This window comes from Falco cherrug, chromosome W (assembly GCF_023634085.1).
Source record: "Falco cherrug isolate bFalChe1 chromosome W, bFalChe1.pri, whole genome shotgun sequence".
Classification (NCBI taxonomy): Eukaryota; Metazoa; Chordata; class Aves; order Falconiformes; family Falconidae; genus Falco; species Falco cherrug.
In genome coordinates this window covers 5,523,528-5,533,797 of record NC_073719.1, presented here as the reverse complement: position 1 = coordinate 5,533,797, position 10,270 = coordinate 5,523,528, and the positions used below count along the sequence as shown (strand labels likewise).

The 10,270-nt window shown below is 37.5% G+C and overlaps 1 pseudogene; it reads left to right on the top strand.

The window, feature by feature from the left end:
* The first annotated feature begins 1,123 nt into the window (after positions 1–1,123).
* LOC129734623 (ankycorbin-like) lies at positions 1,124–10,022 on the top strand (annotated as a pseudogene).
* Positions 10,023–10,270: the final 248 nt, after the last annotated feature.

Genomic DNA, 10,270 nt, shown 5'->3' with positions numbered 1-10,270 from the left:
GGATCCTTCAACTAGTTTGTGGAAAGGGCCAGCAGAAGTAAAGTATGCTGGAAGAGGTTATATGTGTGTACTTACCCCCACAGGGCCGCAGTGGATCCCAGCAAAATGGACCAAAGCAGCAGTGACTGATGCTCCAGTAACCAATGTCAACTCGTGATTGATTTATTAATATTGTTTTAGCTATATTTTAAGCATAATGTTGAGAATTGTTGTGTTAATTAATTTTGTTGTCGTAGTTGTAGCTTTTGTGCCTAAATCATTGTTTGATTTGTGAGAAAATGTATGGGTAACTTTAAGTAGAGCTATTAACACAACCACGTTTTGTGCGAGTTTGTCAACCCCTAGCGTACCCTTTTTAACTTGTTTAGTAGGTGTGCCGTTAAATGACTCAGATTGGATCGCCCTTAACCAGTCTCTTAACCAGATGCCAAAAGTTACCATATTGGCTCGAGGTAATAATATGAGCAGCTTTTTTGAAAAATTTGATAACTGGGATGACAAACTCCCTATTGGTCCTAGCCCTCAAGAAATCGAACTAGTCGATTCACTAAATGCCTCTTATTGTGTATATTTGAATTCTTCCCGGTACCCTTGTGCTGGTGAAGCCTCTAACATGCCTTGTAGTACAACTGCTATCACTCCCGTATATCCAATTAAGAATCAGTTTAATTGGAGTGTTTGGTGTAACCATACCAGTCGAAATCTGTCTAATCCTGCACCTGGAGTATTATATCCTAGGAAATTACCCCCTGGTTTGTTTTTTATTTGTGGTAATAGAGCATGGAATGGAATACCCTCAATGCCTGTAGGTGGTCCATGTACCATCGGTCGTCTGAGTTTAGCCTTACCACATATTCATCCTAACAAATCAAATCCAGTGAGATGGAGAAGAGACACTTCCCAGATCCTTGGTAACACCTGTGATGATAACGTTCAACTTTGGAACAAATGGGAGGTATTTTTTGCTTCGTTATTTATCCCAGGTGCCGCCGCTGCTCGGGCCCACAAAAATTTAGAAACGCTGTCTTGTTGGGTGGTTAAACAAGCCAACCTCACCAGCAGAGTTTTATCAGACCTAGCTGATAGTTTAACTATTGTTCAACATGCTGTTTTGCAAAACCGCATGGCCATTGACTTTTTACTATTAGCACATGGACATGGCTGTGAAGATTTTGAAGGCATGTGGTGTATGGACCTTGAAGATAATTCAAGCTCCGTACATAAAGAAATCAAACAATTGATGGAACATTCTCAAAAAATTCAACAAGATGTTGGATTTTTTGGCCTTGAAAGCTTAACAAATTGGCTTGGGATAGGAGGCTGGTTAAAAAGACTGTTGCAAAGTGTGTTGCTTATAGTAATAATTGTTATCATTGGATTTATATGTTTAAGCTGTGCTCTCTCTTGTATTCGAAAATTATTTGAGCGTGTAACTGGACCAGTTTTCCTTGTCCAAAAAGAAAAAGGGGGAATTGTTGCAGAATGGATGAAAGAGAACAGCCACGGTTCCATAGAAGGACTGTGTGATACAGCTTTTGACATAAGTCTGGAGTGAACCAAGCTAGGCCGCAGCGGGAAATTACCAGGCTTGCTAAAAATGGAAAATTACCAGGCTTGCTAAAAATGGAAAATTACCAGGCTTGCTAAAAATGGAAAATTACCAGGCTTGCTAAAAATGGAAAATTACCAGGCTTGCTAAAAGGGAAGAGAGATAAGGTCATGCTGACCTTGTGCCTAATGTTGTAAATAACTTTGAGGAATTCGCGTAGACAAGAGAGGGAAAAAAAATATATGTAGCTAGCTATCCGCAGAAACCGCAAATAGGAGGATGTATGAAAGTGTAACCCTTTAGAGCTTAGCCAATCAGCAGATGATTTGTAGGCATAATTAACTGGAACTGTATATAAGACATAATCGCGCCATAATAAATCGAAGCTTGCTCTATCACTCATATTGAGTTGGCTGCTTGCTTTCCCTTGCTCGTCGCATTTACTGAATATGTAAATAGTTAGTCATAAGTTAGTAAGTATTTAGGAATATGGTTATGAAAGTATTAATGCTGTGAGAGCTCATTATCTAATACCAGTGAAGTGTATGGCATTGTGCAATGTGAAAAGTAGAGACCCTTTCACCAAATACATCAGGGAAATATGTGTGTGCATTCTGTCTGATCTTTACCTTATTGTATTGAATATATATATTTTTTAATATATCACATTATATTGCAATTATTTATCACAGGGGCTGCAGCCTTCCAAACTACCTATGAGATAGTTGCCCGTGTTTCTTTAACTTTTATTGAGAACTGGGCAATGGAACTTGAATGTCTTTAGTGGACTTTGAAATACTTGTCACATGCTACAATTAAACAAGACCCCAGAAATAAAAGAAACCCACTTTGACAGGCTTTATCCGGCAAGATCTATACTATCTCTACTTATCTTTGGTGAACTGTCCAACTTTACATCTGCTTTCTGGGAAAGCATTTTCTTTTTCTGTCTCAGCAGGAAGAATTCAGCTTCTTGCATTGAGATAATAAAGACAGACTGAGTGACAGCACAACAAGTATACAATAACACTTAATCCTTATTTTTGTATTTGGTTAGGTGTTTCAACAACATTCATGTTGAAATCTTGTCAGAAATCCACTGTTTCTTTCCACTTAGAATGTGAGACACAATAAGAATTGGGAGTAATGTTTTGTAACTTCACTAGCAGCTCCCCACCAAAACCTCCTGCTTCTATTGGGTGATCTAACACATTTTTGGGAAACAGTTTCTAGGAACAGTTCACTGTTCACACTTAGTGGTCATGGGAACAAACTGTTTCATTTGAAAGGTTAGAATAACTAACTATCTACCAGATCATCTTTTTGAAAGCTTTTGAATCCTTTTTTTTTCCTCTCTAAAGGTGTGGATAGTTTATTGGATGTGAGTTCTGAAGCTGACCAGCAAGATCTACTTCTGTTGATGCAAGCAAAAATCACTTCCTTGACATTGCACAATAAGGAGCTAAAGGACAAATTACAGGTGGCATATTTTTGTGCTGTTCTAGTTCTCTGTTAATCTGCTAGCAGAACAAAGACCTGCTTACTGTTTTAGAGAGATGTGCTGTGAAGATAATTTAATGAGCTTGTTGGTGGTAAGATCATGGAAACACTCTGTCCCAAAGGATTCAATCAGTGTTTTGATCTTCTCATTTTTCCCATAAATTACTGAATAACTGTTTATTATGATAACCACATTCTAAAATATGTTAACAGTTGTATTAGCAGAATTTTAATTTGCATAGCTTTGATTATTAGCTTATGGAGATCAGACCAGACTTTCAGAGGAGCTTGGCACTTATTGCCTTCTCTTGCTGTAGATGACTAAATGGGAGCAGCTGCATTTTGAATTTTTCTAAAAACTTTTTTCCATGGTGCTTTAATTGTCTGTCTCTGTAGGATGTGGCAAGATTTCCTAGCTTGCTCTATTCTAAAAAATATAATCATGTACTTGTTTTTATTGTGCAATTGTTTGGGTTTCTTTTTGCACAGGAAAGAACACCTAAAGAAATGGATTCAACCACAGAAACTTATCGTTCATCCCAAACAGAGTTTGATCAAACAGCAGACAGATAAAGTGAGTTCTCCGCTCAGGAGCTGAGGTCTACAATAAATGTCACCCAAATTTAAGAAAAATCGGCAAGCCCCAGTGAAGTAAAAATGAAATACCTCCAGGAAGACTTAAAGGATATGCAGAGGAAATTAGAGAATTCTGAAGCCAAAAGAAAGCACATAGAAGCTCAGGTCCAGTCTAGAGTCCCCAAAACAGATCATTTAAATAGCACAGACATTTCAGGAAATGGTTCTGATCTTAACGTAAAGTTCCAAGAAATCCAAAACAGATACGAGGAAGCTGTGAAAGAGGTTTTGAATGTACAAAGGCAAATGAAGCTGAGTGTTTTTTCCTCTGAAAGTGAAGAAACCAATTCTGAACTGAGTAGGTTGAAGGTTACATGCAAAGAAGTTGAAATGCTTAAGCAAGAATTGAAGAGAGCATTGGAGGAAAGTGAAAGACAAAAAGAGAAAGTGAGAGCACTACAGAAAAAGTTTGAAGAAAGAGAAGAATGTGGCAAGCAAATTGTCTGTGGAAGAGTGTGAGGAAATAAAGATTTCATATTGTTCAGTTATTGATAACATTAATCAAGAGAAAGCATTGTTGATTGACAATGAGAGGTACAAAGAAGGGCAAGAAGAAATTAAAAGGCTACAGGACAAGCTGACAAATTGGACACAGTTGGAATCTAGTGCTGAAGCTGGAGAAATGAAAGATGCAATGCAAAGAATGATAGATGAGCTCAACAGAAAACAGTGAATTGTCTCAGTTGTACAAAGCACAAACAAAACTTGAAGACTATAGGAAGACAAAAGCTCTAGATGATATAGCTTTGGACTACATTCCTAGGGATGAACATGAAAAACTGATCCAGGTAACAAATTCTTTGAAAAACAAAGCAGAGAATGAGTTATCAGAAATGAAAACCCAGTACACAAAAGTATTAGATGAAGCAGAAGTACTAAAGCAACTATTAGACACTCAGAAACAAATGCCAATCACCGTCAGGTGATGAATGGACTCAGAAATACTGTAAAGGAAATGGAGGAAGAAATAAATGAGCTGAAAGGACTGCTTACCAACAAGGAAAGTGAAGTAAGAAACCTACAGAAGGAATTACTGGAAGAAAAAGTTGCAATTAATGAAGCAATGGTACCCAAGACTACATATGAAAAGCTCCAGTCATCATTAGAGAGTGAAGTTAGTGTTTTGTCTACCAAACTGAAGGATGTAATCAAAGAGAAGGAAAATGTGTCTTTAGATGCTATGCAACTGAGAAATTAAGTTTTGCACTTGAAAGAAGAGAAAGAAGGTATGCATACTCTACTTGAAGCAAAGAAACGGGAGGTGACTGGTCTTCACCAAAAGTACCATCAAGCTCAAGATGATCTTGAAATGAAAAGATATTCTGAAAGCTCATCAAAACCAAAAGAGGATAAAGATGAAAAGGTTAGTGATTCAGGTAGCACATGAGTTCAGACTGCAAAACATGTTGGATGGTGCATGGGTGACCTAATAGACAATGTTGTGTCAAGTGTCACAGTAGAGTAACTTCTGAGTGCATTTGCCCATCTAAAAATTCAGATATCAAAGTCAAAGAAGTTTTCAATATGTTTGACTTTACAGTTGGTTTTCCTCTTCTGTGGAGATATGCATGACCTTTCAATTTACCTCTTTTAAGTTCTGCTTAGGTTGGATTCACACTGTTTAGGCAACTGAAGTCAAAGAATTGGGATTTACAGCAGGAAGAGATTCCAGAGGAGACAAGAAAATAAAATATCAGAAAGGAACAAAATTTCACTGAGTTTACTATATCATCTCAATGTCAGCATGAACCAACTATTTTTACTCTGCAACTACCATATCTATCACTACAAATTTCTTTATAAAAAGCTATGTATTTTGTTGGCTGTGAATAGCTGGCCTATGTTTGGTATGTTTTTGTCTTGTGTTCAGCAGCAGTGTCTGTAAAGGTGGTAAATGTTTACAAACAATCCTTGTTTGTAAATATTGCTGGCTTTCAGAACAAGGAATGCATTTTAAATTGGCAGGGCTACGAGGGGGGACAGAGAAGCATTAACCCTTTGCTTACATGTCTGTCCATTGAGTTTACATCTTGGTTTTCCCTACTTCTTAAATTTAAGTCACAAATACTCCCAAGATGAGACCCATGAATATACAGTATGCCTTGTAGCTTTTCATGAAAACCTATTTTTGCCTCCCTAGATCAATGAAATGTCCAAGGAACTTAGCAAATTAAAAGAAGCATTGAACAGCTTTTCTCAGCTTTCCTACTCAACCAGTGCCCCCAAAAGACAAAGCCAGCAGCTGGAGGCATTACAACAAGTGAACCAGTTGCAAAACCAACTGACTATAAGTGTGATAATTCACAAACCCATTATTCCCAGTTCTCCCAAGATGTGTGTGCCATTCCTGACTCTGCCTTATTTAAAATGGAGCACAGTCAATGAGTACAAGGAAAGGAATTTTCATCCAGAAATTCTATAATGGTCTGAAACATTTTGGAATCTGCAGTTCACAAATTGCTCCTCAGAAACAGTCTAACTAAAGAAAGCTGTTTCCCCACTATATTTCCTCAGATAAATAGTAGAGCAAAGTTCCTGTACTTGTAGTAGAATGCAGTGGCCAGACCTGCTGCTGAGACCCTGATTTGTGAAAAATATGGACAGTGTGCAGTGGATTTGTGTTTTTTCTCAGGAACTTGTGGATTGATTCATCAGATGAAGTCTTTTGGTTTTTTTTAAGCTAAAATAAGTTTGACTTCTTGAAAGAAAATAGTCACTGAAGGTGTGAAGTTTCAAATCAAGCAAGTCCATAGGGAGCACAGTTTATTCTCTGAACTTCTCTAGTGCTTAAAGATTTTTAAGATTGTACTTGTTTGTGCATGAAAGGTCCAGTCTTCTAAGCCAAGTTGAGCCATTTCCAAGAGCTTGCCTGTCCAAAAGAGCATTTTAGTTCACTGTAGAGTGTGAAAAAAAGGTACTGTCCGCCAGAGGCCTTTGAGAGCTCTGGAGTAACTCTGAAAAGAAAATTCCCAGCCTTAATGGCTTACCTGGTGTCTGCTCTCCTATCCTCCCCAGCAGACAGAAGAGTCAATATGTATATGAGCTAGAAAAATTCCCTTGCAGTGGGAAGAAATAAATAAGCATACTGCATCCTGTCAGTATAAAGGCCCATGGCTGTTTATTATCCCAGTCCACCAAGTCCAAAAGGAACCTTCATCTCCCACTGCTCAAGGACCATCAAAGTAGTGTAAGGTACAAAGATATTCAACATATTAGGAAAGTGGGTAGTATTTAAAACAGGACAAAAGCATTCTTTCCTTCTTGTAGGCTAGCTTTCCTAACAGCTTCACATTATTTTGGAAAGATGGCTTCTGGGATGTGGCAGTCTGTGATAATGAAAAAGGAGTTTGACTTTCCTTGTTTGAATGTTTAGTAATTAGCTGAGGATTTCATGGGTTGAGACCTTTGTAAGCACCTCTTCTTCCCTGGGAAGGCATTAGCTGACAGATGGGTCACTAACATCAGGGAAGAGCTCGGTTGCAGTTGAGGGTTGATTTGTCAGAATATTGTTGGCTTTCCTCAATTCTGATTGCTGATAAGCTCAGAAGTAGAGTATGTGCTCATTCCACATCTTTGAAACTCAGCACTTCTTACAACTACTGTCATCTCACAAGCTTTTTTTACTGGAATGGGTAGAATTACAGCATTTCTGTAGACTACGCTTCCGAGCAAATTCTGTTTTGGATGGCTAGTGGCACAGTACTGTCTGAGCTGGTTTTCCATGCATGCATAAAACTATGGTTTGTAATTCCCCAGAGCTCCCTAAATCTAGTTGGAGAGTTCTGAATTCAACAGTTCTGAATGCTCCGTGACTTTCTGCTTAACTATTTTCTAGTAAACAAAGAAACAGCATCAGGAAATTTTCTCAGTTTACAGGATGCATCTTCTCTGTGCTGTGCAGGTATGGTTGCATATTTTCAGTTACAGAGTATTGGTATTTTAATGAAAGATGTTTCTTCTGCAGATCTAGTAAAAACTTTGCATTTTTTATCTAAGTCATCCTACCCAAAAGGTATGACTGTTTAAACACAAATTTAACACTACTTCCTTTTGGGAAATTGATGTAATTAATATACCTAAAAAATAGTTTGTAAATCTTCTTACGGAGTAAAGTGATGCTTGAATTCAATCATCTTTTCTTTTTCCCCTTGTCTAGGGTCAAATGGATGAAGATGTCCAGAAAGTGCTTAAACAAATTTTATCAATGTGTAAAAGCCAATCACAGAAAAAGTAAAGAAAAAAGCCAAGGAAAACTCCCCATTTTTATTAATTATGTCATGGGTGTTTATCTAGATTTGCCTTATAAGATTTAAAATAGACAATTTGCTGCTTTTGTGTTATTGTGCTATTTGTGAGGTGGATTTGTTTGTCTCTACCACTTCCCATGTGCATTTGTATGTGCAGTAACTAAACACATGCTTGCTTTTCATATCCAAACTGCAAGTATGTTCTTCAGACTTTTCGCTTAGGCCACTCCATGTCATGTTTACCTTGAAAGTACTTTCTGGTTTCCTCAAATAGAGGGAGGTTAATCTAGAGCAGGGGTCCTCAAACTATGGCCCACGGGCCGGATACGGCCCCCCAGGGTCCTCAGTCCGGCCCCCGGTATTTACAGAACCCCCCCACCGGGGTTTGGGGGGGGAAACCAAGCAGCCGCAGATGACCTCCTGCCACTTCATCCGCGCGCCAGCCCCCTGTTTAAAAAGTTTGAGGACCCCTGAAGAGGAAAGCACTCATGTTGCCTAGGTAAAGGTGAAATTCTCCATTAGGTCTTCTGTACTGTTTATAAGCTGCATCTTGTTATTGGGGAGTAATTTAGTTGCTTGATGTTGTAGCACTCAGATTCCTGACATATTGCCATATGCAGTCTTTGGCAGAGCAGAAGTGAGCCTTGCAGCAGTGAGCAGAAGTAGATATTTATGGTAAGCCAAAATATCAAACAGCTACACTTCTTAATATAATATTTAAGATTAATACACCATAAGGTAGCTGTCCCAACCCATCCAATGCACTGAGTACACAAAAATCATACCATGCTTCATAATTTCCTTGAACTGCCTGATAGTAAATGAAACTATTTCAAAAAGTAAAATCATTAGTTTATTGAAGTTCTGTACAAAGCAGTACAGAAGGGTCTGTATAAACAACCCTTTATGACAGATTTAGCTATCTATGCAAGTGTTGGCCATGAAGCTCAGGAACAAAACCAGAACATATACTTTAGACAAGGGATTCTAGTGAACACAGGATGTTTACAGTGAATGTCAATGTCTCATACTTCCTAACTTTACTTTTGTAAAGAACTTCTCTTTGGTATATTTTTATTGGCCCTCTAATGATTTATATTTTTTTTTGTAACTGAACCATTTTTTCTACATAATGTTTGTATTAAGCTTATTAACAAATATTTTTAGGTAATCATGCTTTAGAGAGTTTCTTTTTATACCCACAAGTATTCAGTAATAGTGAAGCATAGTGAAGAGTTTTCAGTGTGAAAAAAAGATCATTATAGAATAATAGACCTGTCTGTCAGCATGGTCCAGAGCAGTGAAGTGTAAAATGCAGTTCAGCCTGCTGTTTCAGCAAATGTAGAAATGATAGGTAGAGAACAGTAAAAGGTGTCAAAAATGTCTGTGTGTTGTTTCTAGAAGCCAGGATCATCAGTAAAGCCTTTATCAGCACTTCTAAATTTAAAAGTCAAATAAAAATGCCTGATGTGGTATAATATGAAACTGTGGAAAAATGTTTCTAAGCATACACTGCACTTGAGGGTACAGCCATTCTAACTAGCTTGCAGCTTCACTATGGTATTTGTTTTATTCCTGTTACTGGGTATGTCTCTAACAGAGAAATCTCTAGAGCTATATAATCTATTAAATTTATATACAGTCATAATATGACAAGGGTCAGCAGTGCCTCAGGCTGACTGGACTCATAGTGCACTTTAATAATTCCTAACTCTGATAAAACTAAAATGGATTTTAAAAACAAAACCAAAACTCACACCTTTGCATCAGTTAGACCTTGGTGTTACTTTTCTTGGGTGCTTTAACTAATGCCTGCTAATTTTGAAAAGTATTTTATAGTTAGATGGTTTTAAAAATACTCCAAAGATATGTGAAAAGAATTTTTTTGCAGCACTTCAAAATGAACAACAAGATTTTAAGCATGCTAGTGCTGCAAAGTATAAAATTTGATAAACCGTTGTGTAGGTTGCCTGATGGATTTAGTCATCTACTTTGTTTTGGTTTGTATACAATTATCTTTGCGGAATATTAAAATTACACACTACAGCATAGCAAGTTTCTTTATATGTAATTTACAAGAAGTTTCCTTATGCAGCAAATAAACAATTTCCAATTTTTTCACCTTTCTTCTTTTTGTGCCTTCATTTACTTTTTGTATTGAGGGAAATCTCAATACACTGTTTTAACATAGTGCAAATATGTTCTATAGCTCTTGTTTAGATAGCTGTCAGATGTACTGGGGTTTCCTCCCTGAAACTGCCACTTGATGATTAACTTTCTTGATCTGTCAGGTAGAATAGAATCCACTCCAAACCCCATGCAACCAGTTTTGCAAATT